We start from the raw sequence: 18403 nt of genomic DNA on the forward strand, positions 1-18403 counted from the left end.
AAATACATTTAATTTAGAAACATGTTTATTTATTTTAAATATGTAATACATTATATTATAGTTGGCGTCAGACATAATTTATTTTGGTCACCTGTCAAAAAACTTTTCACCCTTTCCACCCTTCAAACAATGTAAATAGCAGGTCGCAACCATTGTTTGACTCCATGCAACTGAGTAACTGAACAAAACAGACAAAATGCTGTGAATCCCCTAGTTCCTCGCGTAATTCACATGCATCATGTAAACACGACGTTGCTGCTCGTGCTGTCTATCCTTTGACTTCCGTCCAAAAAACCGCCACCGAAGGGAGCGTACGGCAGCGGCAGTGGGCAGTGGCAGGCATAGGCAGCGGCAGCGCGAGCGACGTGTTTACATACTCGCGTTGCCAACTTCCCTGTCTACTTCCCTGCTCACTGCCGTGGAAGTGAGCTGCATGTAAACCGGGTATAAGACTGGCCAGTGTATTTATATACAGATCCTGTTATCCTTAGCTACGTATTACCCAAAATAATGACAACACCGCTTGGTTGCGGCTTGCAGGCGGCGGAATTTTTCGTTTTTAATTTTTTGAACCGGGAGTCAGCAGACCTCACCTTTGCTGTGTTACTGCACGTTGCATTAATAATTTTTGAGCGTTATTTTCGTGTTTTTTTCAATATGGCTGTTTATACCCCTTCCGAAAGAGTTCAACTAATTAAATAGTTTTATGGAGACAATCCGGCGGTACATAATGTAGAGATTTGTTTTCAGTGACATTTGACAATAGACCGATTCCTTGTGCAAAAACGGTTTTAAATGTGGTTACAAATTTTGAGACATCTTTTTGTCTTCAAGATTGTAAAAAATTCCACACAAAACGTCAAGAACCACCTGTTGAAGTGGTCCAGTATATAGAACGGCGGGAAAAAATGGTTTGCAGTACCCTAGAATTTGATTCGACACGGTCAACTAGACGTGTTGGAGAGGAACTGGGAATGAGCAATAAAACTATTGCTCGTATCTGGAAAAAATATGGGTACAAATGTTTCAAGTATTCCAAAACTCAGGAAATATTTCCTGAAGACCAGTGGCGAAGAATGGAATTTTGTGAAACCATGATGGAAAAGGCAAATGAAAACTTGAATATTTTTTAAAAAATATTTTGTTTTCTGGTGAATCTTCTTTTCCATTACATAGCAAACACAATCCTTCTATTGTTCGTTATTGGTCTCAGGAAAACGAGCACAGAAGTTTTCAGTTTCGTACCCAGTATCCTTAGAAATTGAATGTTTAGGCAGGTATTTTGGGCGACAATGTTATAGTGCCATTTTTTATTGATGGCACTTTAAACGCCCAAAAGTACCTTGAGTTGCTGCAAAACCAAGTTCTTTCTGCCATTCAAATCCTACCTGATGTAGACCTGAGATCGGTTTATTTTCAGCAAGATGGCTGTCCTGCTCATAACGCGACTAGGGTAAAAGAATTTTTAACAAATACATTTCCTAACCGCCTTATTAGTGGGACTGGCGATATTAAATGGCCTCCTAGATCTCCAGATTTGTCTCCAAATGACTTTTATCTGTGGGGTTATCTTAAGCAGACCATTTACAAGCATGAATTTAGTAGGCCAACAAATTTCTGATTTTTTATTATATTTTTATCAGAGTTGATATTTTAATTTTTATTAGAATAACGCTTTAATTTTTATTATGCAAAACACAGCATATTAAACAATTTAAGATTACAATTCTATGCGGGTTTTACACATTGTCATGTCTGTAAAAACCGCATTAGAATAAATATTTTAAAAATGCCTGGATTTTCGCGTAATATTTTGGGACATTTTGTCGCCAAACGACGCAGCTCCCACGAGTCAGATGTTTACTAATCACGTCCTCGGGCCGGCCGGGGCGGTGCTCTGTCGGAGGCACTGGTACACGCGCAACGTTGCAAAATTTCGCCTCTATGCGGTTTCCTATAAGTAACGAAGGAAAACACGATCTGTATACAATAAAAACAACAGCGGTCCCAAAACTATTCCCTGCGATACTTCTATTTTGATATCTAAAGAGTCACTTAATGCATCTTTAATTTTTACATACTGTACTCTACCGTTCAAGTAACTCTTAAAGATATCCAATACTGCACCCCTTATCCCTTTACAAAAGAATCTAAAAGCAGGTTACGGGGGACAGTAGTATCGAATGCCTTGGCAAGATCCAGAAACAAAGCTATACGTTTTTTCTCATTATCAAGTTTATCAGTTATTTCTTTTATTAGATGATAAAGAGCGTCAGTGGTACTTGACTTAGGTAAAAAACCATACTGGTTAGTTGACAAAATTGAATTAGATTGTAAGAAATTTAGTAGTCTATCTTTAACACATTTTCCGAAAATCTTTGCAAAGTTATTAATTAAATTAATAAGTCTATAGTTTGTTATTTTCGATCAATCACCTGATTTATATATTAGAGAAATCACTGATATTTTAAATTGGTCAGGAACAGGGCCGGTCTTAAAAATTAAATTTACTATATGAACAAGTGGATCAAGTGGATCAAGAGTTTTGCAGATAGTTTATCAATGCCAGGGCTACTGGTTTTTTTTAGGCGGTTAATTTTTTCAATTATTTCATTTTTATTCACTGGCTTAAGATACATTGATGTCAGCTTATTGACAGGCAGTTTAAGTTCTTTGTTTGTCACTGGAATTTCGTTTAGCATTTCAACTCCAACATTGATTAAACAATCATAACAATAATCTACCATACTTTTCAAGCTCAAAGACTCATCGTTGTTGTTATTTAATATGGGTGGAGGTATGTGGCTTGCTTTAGTCTGAGCACTATGTTAATTAATTTATTTCTATATGTTTTAAATTTGTTATCTTCTTCATTAAATTCTGTGTTTTAATTTTTGTTTCGTTTTTCCTGAAGTTTTTTAAGTTTATCATAAGACTATTGGTAATCTATGGCTGACGTTTTCTAAATTCCTTCTGACTATTTTTTTTCACACTAATAGTAGCTTTTTTAACTAATAGATTAATTTTCTTGTAAAAATCATCAGTGGCTTTAATTACATCTGAAAGGCTTAGCACCGGTTCCCAACTTTCCTTTTTACAATTATCTACAATTAACCAAAGAGATTGGCTATTTCTATTATTACAAAACTTAAAGTGCTTAATTTAGTGAGCCATAAAAGTATTAAATTTAAAAAAGTATAAAATATTCACGCTATTTCTATGGCCTTTATCAATTAAAATATTAATAAACATTTTTCTTAGTGCTATTAAATTACGTTTTTAAAAAAATTATATTTTACAACTAAATGTATCTTTACAATTTAATTTTTTATTATCAGTATTTCTTTTATTAGCATAGCAGCGGAAAATAAATTTTATAAATCAATGGAAAGAGAGGTGGGCATATGTACATTATACATTTAGAAGAGCATCTGACAGGGCAATATAGTGTCAACAAAGGGGGAGTTACGAACGAAGCAGCCTATGAAAGCACCTTTGTTTGAGGATCGAACATTTCCAAGCGGAGATATTCCTATATGGGATTTTGAAAATTCAATTTCCTGTGAATTAGTTCTGTTTGAACAGAGAATCGGTCATGTATAACATGAAATGAACATCGAGCATTCTGTTGTAATTCCGTTTTATGTCAAATATCTTACTGTTAGTTAACTGATTTGATTTTGCTCCGTCTTCTTTTATTTCCGATGTTTGTAAGATGTACATATTCGACAGTTTTAAGATTTAGTTTTCTATTGCATTAATAATATGTTTGCTTTATTTATTTGTAAATAGATATTTGTTATTTTGCTCCTAAAGTCTTAGTCTATTTAGTTTGTACGCGCACATTGACTGTTATAGAGCGATCGTATTATTGCAGAATCGTCGGGTATTGTGCGTGTCTCTATAAGCTAGAAATTTTGAAACATTTTGTGTTGTTTATCGATTTAGTTCAAAGTGTATTTCTGTAGCTAGTTATCATGGATTCAGGCTTCATCAAGTGGACACGTAAGTCAAAAAGAGTGGCGAGAAAGATTCATGGTAGAGGTTTTAAGATCTGAGGATGAAAATCATCAACTCATTTTAATGTGTTGACAAAGGAAAAGTATTTGGCACTTATAGTAAAGTGAAAAGAAATCACCCTTGCAAGACTGAAAAGATTTGATGTGGTGGAAATCGGAGGTGTAAAGAAACTTACCTCACGAAATGAAGGAAATACAAATCATATAAAGTATTATCTCACGGCTGATAAGTTATATGACGTTATTGACGCAGCTCACATAGCAATGGGGCATGGTGGTCGTGACAGAATTTTGGTTGAAACTTCTAAAAAGTATGCGAATATCACAAAAGAAATTATATGTTTTTTTTATCTATGTGCGTGGTGTTTCAACAAAAAAAGAAAGGGTTAGTCTCCAAACCCATTTTGCACTCCGAAATGAATAGCCAATGCCAAGTCGATCTTATTGACTTCCAGACACAGCCAAATAAAAAGTTTAAATTCATACTGGTGTATCAGGACCACCTAACAAAATTTGTTCTGCTTCGTCCATTGGAAACTAAGAGAGCCGAAGAGGTAGCCTATCAATTAAATGATATATTTTTAACTTTCGAAGCCCCATGCATTCTACAATCTGACATTGGCCAAGAATTTGTTAATCGTGTAATTTCAGTAGTGACAAGCTTATGGCCAGAGCTCAAAATCGTGCATGGAAAACCACGACATAGTCAAAGTCAGGGATCAGTCGAAAGAGCAAACCAAGATATTGAAAACATGTTAAGTGCTTGGATGAATGACAGTCAGACAACTAAATGGTCAGAAGGACTAAGGTACCTACAGTTTATGAAAAATCGGGCATTTCATTCTGGAATTAAACAATCGCCTTATAAGGCAATGTTTGGTGCAGAACACAAGGTTGGCCTCTCTACTACTTAACTGCTAAAGGACATTGCAGACGAGGACGATCTTCGAAAACTGTTTGATGGACATAAAAATGAAGGTAGTAATGGGTAGGTACGAAGATAGAGTGGAGATGATGATGACATGGATGGAACCTCACAAAAATTTTAGAAGCACGTTCAAAGGCTGCGCAAAGCCTTGAAAAACAAACGAAAAAGATGAATGCAACCTCTCGAAAGTCGCATCCACCAGCGAAAGTTGGAGATAACATCATCATACCTACTCCTGATGTAGACAGGGCTAGGAAGGAGATCTTCGGAACGTTATTGGAGTTGTGCTTGAAGCATCTGATGATGGATTTTATAAGATTGGGACTAAGCATGGTATCTTACAAAAATTATATTGCAGGTAATTATTTTCTTGCGGTTTTTATTTTTTTTTTATTATTTATTTTCAAAAATAAATTTGCTATCTGCGCTCATAAGTTTTTATTGGAAGAAGAAGTGATCAAAAACATCGAACTTTGTTTAAGAACCGCAGCGATCAAAAATTCAGTTGGAACAGGCCAAGGTTTCTTTAAGTGTAGTTGCGCACCAAGTACGTCGAATCGATGCCTTTGTAAGAAAAATAACGTTCTATGCAACTCGAAATGCCATAATAGTTTGACATGTAATAACAAGTAATAATAAACATGTTAGTAATAATAGTATTTTCTTTAATTAGTAGTAAAAACGTTACTTTTGTGAAGAGACTGTATGTAGACTAGGATAAATCAGTTTTGCCTAATTACAATTAATTTTAGGACAAATCGGTGTAGACTAGGATAAACTAGTTCATCCTATCGCCCTTCGGATACACTGATTCGGCCTAGGAAAAACTAGTTTATCCTAAAATCGGGTTTGTCCGGCAACATATATACACATTCAAACTATTTACTCTATTACTTCCTGATAATGTATAGATTTTGTTTTAATGAATTACTAAGCTAATGTCATAATAAATATCCTAAACACAGAGTATACTAACCCTAAATAAGTACCCCATTATTGTTGGGAAAATCATTATTGTAGACAAAAATTAAACTGAAATTAAATAAATAAATAAAATACAGCGCCTACAGTTTGATTTTTAGAAACGGTGAAAAACAAAATAAATAAATTAATAAATTTAAAATGTCGTCGTCCGATGAAGATGATTTACTTACAGTTTTGTATTTAAATAATATGAACCAGGCTAATTTTCAACAAAAACGAAGGCGGTTTTAGGTGCATCCCTTTTGGTAAGAACAAAGACAACATAATGCCTTTAATGTTTTTAAGGAAGTAAACCTGTATCCAGATAAATTCAGGTTTTTCTACAGGATGAGTCAGGAGACTTTCCAACTTTTAACTGAGAAAGGCCACGCTTTTATTCAAAAAAAGGATACGAACTACAGGCAAAGTGTCCACAAAAGAATATCTGCTTATTACTTTGAGGTCAGTATAAATATGTTTATAATATTATATATTTTTTTTACAAATAATAACAGAAGTAAGTAGGCTGTTATTTAATTTAAAGTTAGCTAAGTCAAAAAATCTGCTGTCAGACTTTTTTTTATTTGTCTAAAACACTGGCTTGTTAGAAGTGTGACATATCCATTATTTCCGTTACAACAAGATTCAGCTTGTTCTATCTGCTGAGGGTGGTTCCAAAATAGATTAGTAACTTGTTGGGATGCTGGTTGAAGTACTGTAAACTGAGCAACACTACTATTTTGAGATTGTTCTAAGCACTGAGTTGAAGGCGAGGAATAAGGTACTTCAATTACATTTTTCCCTTCTAAAATATCCAAAGCTGAGATTATACCAATCTTGAATCTTCTCTTCTTTCCTGGATTTATTGCTTGCATGTCCGGAACCATACTTAATAAAAATGAAACTTCAGGATCTTGCGTTACATCTTGTTGAAATGGAGAGGTTCCTTTGGACTCACGTCTTGATGCAAAATAATTAAGAGCCGAACGACTGACATCTTTGAGAGTAGTGGTTTTTTTGTATCTTTTCGATGAAAAACTCTTACTATTTCCATTCTGGTTCACGCTTTTTTGCTGAGATTGAATTGGTTTCCGCTATACCTGATTTAAATGAGTTGACGAACTTCTTTGGCTTTGCTTTTGAATTAGGTCAGTGTGAACATTTGAAGTAATATTAGTTAAATCTTGCTGCTGCAATTGAAGATCTTCTTCTAGGTTATTTTCGGGTATATCGGCAACCTGTGTAGCATCATTTGATTCAGGCTCACCATACTCGCATTCTCTATTCTTCTATGAATTATCCGAAAGCTCAGAATGTGAAAAGTCAACATCTTTTTCAGAATGTTGTGTTCTCTGTAAATTGCTTTTGCTTTTTCGAGAATTGCTGAAAGGGTCCAAAAAATTCAAATATTCTGCTAAGTAATACTGTTTATATTTTACACATCCAGATCCTGAAGGCACATATTTCTTCTTTTGTCTAACATAACGGCCACGGAGGTTTCTCCATCGTAGATTGCACTCAGAAGCTGGAACCAAATAAAAATGATAATACGTATATTTATTATTATACTAGTTTTATTAGACGTAAAAGATATTAAACACATTTAAATACTTTAGAACGGACTGATTTCTTGGTCAAAATTAAATTAAATACTTTTGAATTCTGGTCAGGATAGTCATATTCGTGCTGTTTCAGTGAAGACAAAAATGGTTTCCATAAATGTTCTATAGTTAAATTATGCCTGATAATCGGACCAAGAATAATTTAACGAATAATTATGAATTTAATAAGATAATTGTGTATTTTAACATGTTTTAAACTAAATTAAATTTTAATTTAGTTTTTATTTTTTTTTAAATGTAGACACCCTGGTTTTAAGTTTGCTTAAAGCCGTTTTAGTGAGAGCAAAATACACGGTGTACGGCCAGGGCTCGAAGGACACAAAAGCTTTTCTATTTTACTATAACTCAGGTCACTAAACGTGATTATGGATATAATCTACTGGTGTGTGGAACAAATAACTAGTGCTGGGGCCCTTACTGTGACAGCCACTGATGTATTTTGTACGATTCAGTTGAAGATTAGCCTTTTGTTCAAAATGAACCTACAGTATTAGAGTCAACTCTCTAATGGAATCTAAAACATCTACGTTTTTTTGCTCATAATGAGCCATAGCACATACAGGGTGTTTCAGAACTAAGGGATCAAACTTCTGGGGGTTGTTCAGTGCAACAGAAGAATCCATTTGAGTATAGGAACCCATATCCGAAAATGCGTCACTACTCCACTACGGCCCTAAGACGCGTTAAAATTTATAAAAAACATTAATTACCTAAATAGGATCTGTTGCACTTATTTTTACCTTTTGTACATGATACCATAACAACAATTGCTTAAAATCAATGCTTATCAATGTCAATTTTTAAACATTTATTGCTAATGGAAAACTTTACCAATCAAGAATTGGCGGATATGCATTTGGCATACGGAGCAACACGCTGCAATGCACGAGCAGCATCGCGGTTGTATCATAAACGTTATCCCGAACGACAGCATCCTGGATACAAAAAGTTTATTGCGGTTCATCGGCGGCTCGCTGAGACAGGCATGTTTAAGACCAAGATGCATGATACTGGTGTTGCTCGAACCGTAAGAACGGTCGAATTTGAAGAAGAGGTGCTTCAGCGAGTTGCCGATGAACCATCAAATAGCACACGTGACGTCGCTAAGAATATGAATACGAGTAACGCTTCTGTCTGGCGGGTACTACACGAGCAACAACTCCATCCTTACCACTTCCAGAAAGTTCAAGGTATGACTGCAGCCGATTATCATCCTAGAGTTCAATTTTGTCGATGGCTTCTGGATCATATCATTGCACAACCAAATTTTTTACGATGTTTTGTGGACCGATGAAGCCTCTTTCACAAGAGACGGTATTTTTAATAGGAGGAATAGCCATGTTTGGGACGAAGAAAATCCTTATGCAATTTTTCCAAGAAAACATCAGAATCGTTGGTCTGTCAACGTATGGGCAGGCATTGTTGATGATTATTTAATTGGGCCATACCTTCTATCGGAACGGTTAACAGGACCTATTTATCTGCGTTTCTTGGAGGAGGTTCTCCTAGAACTCCTTGAAAATGTTCGACTAAACGTTAGCCAGCAAATGTGGTTTCAGCATGATGGAGCGCCGGCTCACTTTACTGTACAAGTACGCGAGTATTTGGCTCAGCGGTTTGGGCACCGTTGGATTTCTAGAGGTGGAGCAGTTTCTTGGCCTCCTAGGTAACCCGATTTCACGTCGCTCGATTTTTTCTTGTGGGGACATGTAAAGTCTTTAGTCTACGAAAGTCCAGTAGAATCAGAGCTAGACTTAATTGGATGAATAACAGCAGCATTTGAAATCATTCAAAACGAGGATCAAATTTTTAGTGTAGTCCGCCGAAATCATGTGCCGCGTTTAAATCGGTGTATTGAGGTTGGAGGAAGACATTTTGAACAATTGTTGTGATGGTATCATATACAAAAGGTAAAAATAAATGCATCAGATCCTATTTAGGTAATTAATATTTTTTCTAAATTTAAACGCGTCTTAGGGCCGTAGTTGCGTAGTGACATATTTCCGGACATGGGTTCCTATATTCAAATGGATCCTACTGTTGCATTGAACAACCCCTAGAAGTTTGATCCCATAGTATTGAAACACCCTGTATAATAATAATAGTAATATTGTTTATTAATCCACATCTTTAAACAGAATTATGAATAAAAAAATATAAACAATGTACATGATATTGGTTGGCAATGCGGATTTAAGGGCAGGTTTCAGCTTCCCTACACAGTTGAGGACTGTTGTAGCCTATCATAAAAATAAGTAAATAGTATTTACTAAAATTAAAATTTATAGCATTTAAAAGCCAACTGATATAAATACCTTAAAATGTAATTCAAATGTTAACAAAAAAGTATATTTATATATAATAATTCCTACATTACTGAACCAAGAGCCTTTTTATAATTTTATTTCGAAAACCATGATTGGATAGCGAGGCGTCGCTATATGTTTGTTTACTATGAATACAATATTCTCCAAAAAAATCAGCGTTTAAAATGCTTCCCTCCTGATGGCGAGGAATGTATAAGTTGTTTATTTCTAATAGCTGCTTGATGTATATTAGCTCTTAATACTACATTGTTAAACAGATAGAGTGGGCATTAATTCTTAAGTATCTTGTAGAAAAAGGTAGGTAATGTAAATCTCTTCGCAATGACATATTAAGCCAACCAAGACCCTTTAATATATGACACTCCCAGAGGTTTGCGTATACCAAAAATAAATCAAGCATTATCATAGCAAAGGCTATAAACACAGAGCACTTATTTTACCTGGGTACCCCAAAAATGGCGATTTGGATACAAGGTCTTTAACATCAAATACTTCTTTTGCAATTTTTATGTTAAGTGATAGGCGTAACTTAAATCAGTATCCTGAAAAAGAACAAGAGATATTAAGTCGCAACTACGTAAACATTTATGATATCTCTGGATTTAATAGTATTTTGTTGGTATTGACACCCAGTTCGCCGAAAATATATTTTACGTTTGGTACGATGATCGCCTTCGACCTAAGATATCTGAAACAAAGTAAAACTTGCTATTGTGTGAAAGGAGATCGTTAAAGAAAAAAAATAATTCTAGTAAAATTTGTATTGATTAGTTGTTCACATTCGATATATCTATACCGATTTTGTTCCTCTTTTTCTCATCTACAATTTCATCTTTTCGAGTCACATCACTTTCCCATTTAAAAAAAAAAGTTCCTTTTTATTTCATCTTACCTGAATGACCAAATTCTAAAGAAAGTATTGGAATCACAGGAAGTTAGTTTATTATTTGCAAAAAATGTAATGTTAAATAAGCCATTATTTGAAGCATTACTGCTTGTGAACTATATTATTTGGTGTCCACAGTATGGTGTTAGTTGCGTAGAGGATATGTAGAGGAATTTACGTTATCTGCTTGATTATTAAAGAACAAAATGTAATAAAATGATACTATCCGATTTTGGTACAGTAGAATACAGGGTGTCATTGACATGGTGTAAAAAAATTCAAGGGTGATGGTACTTAAATCGTAAGAAAAGTCCCTATAAGTATAGGGTCGAAAATGCATATTAAGGTAATTAGGAGCACTGAAAAGGTGATTTTGAAAAAAAAAATTTTTGACATTTTTGGCTTAAAAAACAATATAAAATTTCAAAAAAAAATCTTCTGCTATAAATTTTGACCCTAAATCAAATGGTGATACTGAAAAATTATTCAGAAAATTGGAAAGGGTAGTTTTTGCAAAGATAGTGGGTTGTGTCGTGATTAATATTTTTGATGTTTTTTTGCAACGTGGGTTTTTTTTGCAAACTACATACTTTTTCCTACAGCAAAGATGTTCTTGTAATATCCTCTTAAATATCCTCTGTTGGAATGCTACTAATGCTATACCGCTTAATCAACATAAACTTGTGAAAGCTATGGCATTTCAGAAGTAATCAAGTATAGAAATAAACTAAATATCAAAATTCCTTATTAAAATAATACATTATAAATATACAAATTTAGTGGCTTAAAATCTGGCGATCTTGCTGGCCAAGTTTTTAGACAATCACGTCCTATCCAACGCCTCTCAGAAACTGTTTTTCAAATAATTCCTCACCGCTAGTGGAAAATCAGATGTGCACTATCATGCAAGGATACATGCTCTGCTTCTGTGCAATGGAACTTCCTCCAAAAGTGCAGGTAGATTTATTAGAAAACTAAGATAGCTTTGACCATTTAGCCTAGAATGTTTATAATTAATAGAAATAGTTGACTTTTTAAAAGATGTAATTAACCTCAGGGCTAGAAAAAATGATCCGATAAGTCTGTCGCCAAGAATTCCCGCCCAAACGTTAACTGAGAATCGTATTTCATGCCGACTTTCCATAGCAGCATGAGGGTTTTTATCGAACCAGTGATGTGTATGATGGTAATTGAAAATTCCATTTCTTGTAAACCCAGCTTTATCCGTGCATAAAATATGTATGGGCGCGTTTTTAAATTCAGCAGGATTTTTTGATGGATTCCATCAAATGGTTGACAGATTGACAGCTGCTTGACTGATGACGTAAAATAGCTGATTTGTGATGGAAGATCAACCGATGAAAAAAGAAACGCTTTTTTGTATTGTTGTGTTTTGACTTTTGTTTAGATTTCCTCTTTGTTGTTATGTTTTAATAGAATTTCACATAACGTGCCAGGGTGCGAAACAATATTACCCCTATGCCCTTGCACTTTGTGAAAAAAATCTGAAATTGAATGAATGCAGTTAAAAGTTAATTATCTTGTTTGTTTTGGTCAAATCGAAAAATTATTTAAAAAAAAATTATAAAATGTCAGAGTTAACGTCAACATTTCCATCACACCATTCCACCAAAACGAAAATACGATAGACCAGTAATTACCATCATTGATAGACCCATCATATAATAACAAAACGTGATGTGATGGAAAGCAGATATTTTAGAAACGCAAATAGCAAATTTTGCCTAATCGGTGGATCGACTGCTGAATTTAAAAACGCGCTTTATGTACTTAAATGCTTAGGGCTACTATCTATGTGCAATCCAATGACCAAAATTATACCTGAAGCGTAAAAGTCCGAAAGAAATATAAGTTTTGCTTTTGCTGATAAGTGCTCTATGTTCGTTCACGGTTGATGTTGATATTTGTTTTTTAGGAAGAAGGTATATGGCAACAGATCTATTTGAGAAATTCACCTTTTGCGAATTATAGCTAGATGTTCGCTTAGGCATTCTCAATAAGATTGCAATTTCACATTTGGTATAATAAATAATTTGATTAAGTATTTTGTACTATTTAGGATGACTTAAAATATATATGACTAAATATACATTTTTAAAGAGCCACAGTTTATAAAATTATTGTTTTCAAACAACACAATATCGATTAACATAGTAACATTTCAAATCAACTTTGATAGATTCTAATTTCCTATTCATCGTAACACAATTTTGTAGTTTACGCCCTTACTAACAGAAATATGTTTATCATAAATCACATACCTTATTCAGGTAGAATATTCAGCGTCGCTTCAGGCATCATTTGCCCTCCTTGTTTAACAACCAACGAATCCATAATTTAAATAAAGAGGGTATATTCGAAGCGTCGCGACACCCCACAGCATCCCTGTGTTGCGCGAAATCTCGCATCAGTCCACAGTGGGCATCGAAACTGAGCGGCTTTTTCGCGCCAAACGATCCCGACCTCCCCTTTTTCCGAAAGCCCACTTACCTGAGCTGTTTTAACATTTTTCCTAAAAAATTCCGGTTTTAACTTACACCTTGATTATTTGGAGCTAAGATCTTGTGATTGGTTCGGATAAACATCTTTAAACTTCGTACCACTTTTACATACTTGAACTTTAAAGATTTGTATTAATTTGTAGCACTTAAGGCAAAAGTTCGGCGTTATTTGGTAAGTACATAGTCCTAGTCCACGTTTAAGGCAATATCATTATTCTTAAATCTATATATTCATGCATATCGTCTATTAAAATCATTGACTTAAGTTAAAAACAAACATACACACAGAAGCGTCGCTATAACTTATTTAGTAAAATTATTTTTTACTAATTTGGTCGTGGCATATATGGCTTAAACTATTGCAAATACAACTTCTTAAAATTAATTCTTCGGAAATGAATTACTTAGGATATTGTTATGAAAAATGTGATTATGTAATATGAAATAATAATTGAAAATGTATGGAGCATATTATATTTCACCAGTTGATAGTGAACTTTGTCGCCAACAAAAAGGTCGCACATAGTGATCACCAGAACACCAGAAGTTATTCGAGACCTTAGAACATTGAAAGGCTAGAATTAGTAAACAACAACTTTGTTTGAGTCCAACATGTGCACAGGGGCAAGAGGGGTGTTTTGTTTACAAACATATTTGCCGATTCTCTGTTGTCAAGTCGACGCAAATTTCCAACGGAGGAAATTTTTAGCTATATTTTAACAACCATTATAACGTTAATTTAACTTAGTTGTGTTGTATTTTATAGGAAAATTTAAAATAAAAAGTATAAATACTACAATTAACCTATTTTAAGAATAAATATAATATCCTTAAGCCAAAAAAAACAAAATTATTAACATTATTATCCCTAAAACTGCTCCTAAAAAATTTGAAGCGACAACGCCGAAGCTTAAGCGCCTGAGCCATACGCGTAGTGTCATCTGTCAAACAGCTTTTTGTTTATTTTCGGGATTCGTGTATTTTCTTTAATTTTCGGTTTCAAAAGGAAAAAGGCCACATTTTAGTGTTTTTTTAAATTACTAGGATGGGAAAAACTTGTGTCGTTTGTGCCGCATCATGATAAAAAGGTGATTCAAGCCGATCTTTTCACAAGTAAGTACCGATACTTTCATAACATCACATCATGGGGTAACCATCATCATAAACGTAGAATAGGGGATCTTATAGATAAACCTAATAAAAACTTGAATGTGAAAGTGTGCGTAAAATACCAAAATATTTATATTTTTAAATCTAAATATTTTTTGAACATATTCATCTATCAATAGGCTATAAAAAATATAAAACTAGAATTTTGTCCCTGGTTTTATTACAGGATTTTATGTTTTTTTTTTTGTTGTTTTGGCAGAAAGTATCTATGTATAGTTATGTTTTTTTAATATAGACATTAGGTAGATAGATGAAATTATTAATTTTTTATTGCCTTTAAAGAATTTTGAAATTTATTTAGATATTGTATCTATGTATAAAGTTAATTTTGTCTTTCCCTAAAATTTGGTCGATAATTTTTTTTTGTTTTATCGCATTGCAACTTACAATAATATATATAGTAATTGGCACCACATATTAATTCATTACTGTAATTTTTTTTGCTTTTTGAATAAATATCAAATACTTATCATAGATTGGCTAATATATGCCCAAAGGGAACAATGGATTTCATTAATGGAAATCAACACAATTAAACAGAACATATTTGTTTGTTCAGATCACATCCTTAGAAGTGATTTCTTATATAAGGAAGATAATATTATCAGTAGCCAGACTTTATTAAAAAAATCAGCTCTACCTCAAAGGTAATTTTTTTTAAAATATATTTTTCTAGTATAAAAAAATTGTCAAAAAAAGGATTAGTGTTACTCATATAAGCTTTATTTATACCTAATACTTATTAAATTAGGTATGTATGTAAAACTATTTTTTTACTAGGATTTCTGATGCACTGGTTAAAAATACAGCAGCCAATAATTCAGTTAATTTACCAAGTGATTTACCCTTCAAAGCTGCAGGGGTAGCTTTCCTGAAGAGTGCAAAAACTTCTTTAGCTTCCAAAATGGTATATAGTACAAACAGTGAAGCTAATATAGACAAGTATGGATAATTAAAATAGATTAATATTCTTGATACACCAAATTTTGTATAATTACAGATCTGATCATTCATCATCAACAATAACTGCATCTGAGATTAATAGTTCTACAGTAACCGTGGGGTCTAGGTCAACAATTACTATTTCTCATCCAAGCCGTTTTTGTTTAACTGCTACACATTCCCTGACTCTGCCAAGGAAAAGGTAAAAATACACTCAAAATAGACTACTAGTTTTATGCAATGTATCATCCTATTCTATATATCTTATTTAAAAGTGATATAGTATTTTATTGTGTTATATTTGTTTAATTAAATGCAATTAATCAAATGTCTGATATTACAAAGATTCTTTATAATAATATACATTTTATTGATCAATTGGATTATTATAATACATTTTTTTAATTTTTTCTTTTTAATTTTGGTAATACTATATTTTTATGTATATTATTCTAGGGTAAAATCAAAATGATATCCTGAGGACCTAAGCACTGATGATTCCACCGTTTCAAAAGCTAAATCACTTGTTACCAAATTATGGAAAAAAAATAAAGAACAAAAAATTAAAATTCGAAGATTGCAATAAACAAATTTGCCTCAAAGAAATTGAATTAGATGTCTCAAGTCATTATTAAAATACTTAAGAAATAATAACATGATTTTCAAAAAAACACAACATACTACATATTTTATTTGACTTGTAAAAGTACTTGTTTGTATATTACTACTAATAAACTAATCTAATCTATTGTACATAGTCTTTATTCTTAGGTAAGCTTTGTTTTTTAGTATAAATTAATATGATATAATATTTGGTATTAGGTATTATATAGGTCACTGTTAAATGTCTCAAAACCATTGTATAGGCTAAATACTCATAATAAAAATCTTATAACCTATAAAAAACCTGCAACTCCTTCACAATTTGAACATCCTTGTAGTTTTAACTCTTTCCGCTGAATCAATACCGTCCCTTTGAAAAAGTCAGCACCATAGAAGTATATATTATGTGATATAAAGTAAGTGATGTAAAACTGAGTTTTGTCCAATATAATAATAACAATAAAATTTTGCAAAATGTTAATAATTTGTGTCTTAAAACTTGATTTATTAAGAAATCTATAATATTAATAAAATATTTAATTTCCAGAAAAATGCTTTGACAAAAATGGTGCCTTTTATTAGGACCTTCCTCTAACGAAGTCCGTTAAAAAAACACATAAATAGCTCATAAATGGTAATATTACTTATATTCAAACTCTATAATAATTAATAAAAATTTATCAGGTAAATATTTGTTGACGACGTCACTGGTAGAGAGTGCTTGTATCAGTGGTAACAACAATGCGATCGAGCGGCGTTGCGATGCCATTACCGTTTTCTCGTTTTTTCGTACTTTATTTTCATTTATTTAAAGTTAATATTGACTTCGATATAGAGTATTTTATCAAATTTATTTAAAAAAAATGCTTGATATTTTATTAAAGGGGAGCAGTAGTATTGTTTTGAGCCTTCGGAAACAACTGAAAATTTTTATGATATTATAAAGTGATTTTTGCCATTTATCTATAAGCATTTGGCATCATTGCATCAGAGATGTTGCAAGCAAACAAACCTGTCCATAGTTCCACGGCATGCTACTTCTAGCCTTTCAATGTTCTAAGTTCGAGACTGTTATGGACATAAGTGATTTGTTTGATGATGATCGTGAGATTATTACTAACTGGTGTTTTAGCCCAAATCAGTTTTTTTTGGTAAAACATAAAATTTTTTTACAGAAATTGTTCCATAGAGTGCCCTTTATCTTACTGTAAAAGAATTACGGAAATATCTTGAACAGCTTGGAAGTTATTTAGAAAAATGTTCAAGAGTATCTAAAAAATTCAAGGTGGCGAATTTATTTCCAAAAACCTTAAATTTGGCGGGTTCTGAGGCTTACAGGCAAAACTGACTCTAGCTCAGAAACTACTTAAGCCACAAAAATTGTTCATACATGAAATTATTCCTCGAAAAACGCTTTTTCTTTTGATAGTAACCTCATTTAAATACCTTAAAAATTTTCCAATTTATCCTCAAAAAACTTGGACATTTATTGGGTGAAATTACCCCCAAACCAAACTCGCTCTATTTAAGATCATTTTTAACCTAAAATCAACTTTTTGGCAAAAACTGGTTCCTTAGAGTGTTTTATATATCACTGTGAAACACTTATTAAAATATATTAAATAGGTTGGAAGTTACATGAAAAAATGTCCAAGACTAACTAAAAAATTCAAGGTGACCAATTTATTTCCAAAAAACTCAAATTTGGTAGGTTCAGACCCTTGTGGGCAAACCTGCTCTAGCTCAGAAAGTACTTAAGCCTCAAAAATGGTTCATATATGAAATTATTCCTCGAAAAACGCCCTTTCTGTTGATAGAAATCTTATTTAAATGCCTCAAAGATTTTTCAAGTAATCCTCAAAAAACTCAGTCGTGAAATTCCGGATAAAAAAAACCAGAATTTATAAAAGCATAAGCCGTACAGTTGTACGGAATGGCATTGACTTTCAACGCGCAAGGGATTTACGTCAAGTTTAAAAATTCATAAAAAATTAAAATCAAGGGCAATTTACTTGGAACTCTTTGTAGGTATGTAGAGATCTATTGCTAATCGACGATAAAAAATTGCAAGTTAATTGGTCTATTATTTTTTAAGTTATAAATATTTTACCAAAAACAGTCCAAAAAAATATTATTTTAAGCCATCGTTAAAAATCCATAAAAAAATCAAATCAAGAGCAGTTTACTTGAAACTCCTCCGTAATTATAAAGAGGTCTATATCTAATCAATGAGAAAAAGTTACAACTAAATTGGTCCATTATTTTTTAAGTTATAAATTCTTTACCAAAAATTATTTTAATTTAACTTTAAAAATTCATAAGAAATTTAAATCAAGAACAATTTACTTAAAGCTTCTTGTAATTATAAAGAGATTTATTGCTAATCGTTGCGAGAAGATAGCAGGTTAATTAGTCTATTAT

General features: G+C 32.8%; 1 protein-coding gene across 1 annotated transcript in view; it reads left to right on the plus strand.

Annotated features, from left to right (window-relative positions):
- Positions 1–13212: 13212 nt before the first annotated feature.
- LOC126737308 (poly(rC)-binding protein 3) overlaps positions 13213–18403 on the plus strand; it is a 145736-nt gene continuing 140545 nt past the window's right edge. Inside the window, exon 1 of the mRNA XM_050442162.1 lies at positions 13213–13439. The gene's annotated coding sequence lies outside the window, so the exon portion shown is untranslated. The remainder of the gene's footprint in view (positions 13440–18403) is intronic.

Source organism: Anthonomus grandis, chromosome 1, assembly GCF_022605725.1.
Source record: "Anthonomus grandis grandis chromosome 1, icAntGran1.3, whole genome shotgun sequence".
NCBI classification, from domain to species: Eukaryota; Metazoa; Arthropoda; class Insecta; order Coleoptera; family Curculionidae; genus Anthonomus; species Anthonomus grandis.